Source organism: Octodon degus, unplaced genomic scaffold, assembly GCF_000260255.1.
Source record: "Octodon degus isolate 3935 unplaced genomic scaffold, OctDeg1.0 scaffold00089, whole genome shotgun sequence".
In the NCBI taxonomy this organism is placed as follows: domain Eukaryota; kingdom Metazoa; phylum Chordata; class Mammalia; order Rodentia; family Octodontidae; genus Octodon; species Octodon degus.
Genome location: NW_004524665.1, coordinates 1,298,591 through 1,299,608, shown reverse-complemented (window position 1 = coordinate 1,299,608; position 1,018 = coordinate 1,298,591).

Sequence of the window (1,018 nt, the reverse complement as noted above, 5' to 3'; positions counted from 1 at the left end):
CTGCATATCCTCTTGCTATAATGTGTGTTCCTCAATCTCCCTCATATACCTGATATCATACTGTTCATTTACATCCTCCTTCTTCTTCTTTTTTTTTTTCCAGAACCGGGGATTGAACTCAGACCCTTGCACTTGCCAGGGAAGCGCTTATTCCATTGAGCCCCCTCTCCGGCCTAAAAGGCTAAGCTTTCTATGGATAAAACAGTAAATTTTTCTCATTAAAAGATGCCTTTGGTACAAAACTAAATTAAGAGACAAAAGCCCTCATATGGCTATAACAATTCATTTTTGCTAATCTCATTGGTGCATTAAATGTACCCACGCCTTCCAGATGGACAGGTCTTCTAAAATATAAAACTGGGATTGTTTATAGTCATATGTTTTTTCTTTTAAATTCAGATATCTGCCTTTCTCTTGTGCTCCAGCTACTTGTATCAAGAGGCATATGTCAACCCAACATGAGAACACCTGTCAAATTTTTTAAAAGAGCTTCTATGATGTCTTTGTTATACATTTGTTATTACACTTAGAGGCACTTAGGTTTTAAACAGTTCATATGATGTCACAAATTTCTTCAGTGACATCCCATTAAAGGACAACAAATTAGGTGAGAGCTTATGTACTACATAGAGATGATTGAATAAAAAGGCTATTTGAAAGAAAAATAAATAAAAAGTAAAAAATAAATAAAAAGACTATTCTATACCAAAATGAGGATTTAAGTGTTTTACAAAACTAGTGTCATGTCTGTCATGATGTATTATGTATTACTTTGACTTCAACAAGTATTATTTATAAATTGTAACTGCTGTCTGCTATAATTTTCCAGAGATTCAGCTACTAAAACATTCATAATCCATAAGAAATAACAATCTTCTGTCTACATTTCAAAGTGCTTGTTATCCAAATAAAATTATAGGAGCCGGGGAGATAGCTCAGTAGAATAAGCGCTTGCCTGGCAAGCACAGGCTCCTGTGTTCAATCCCTGGTACCGCCAAAAAAACCAGAGAGTCACTGC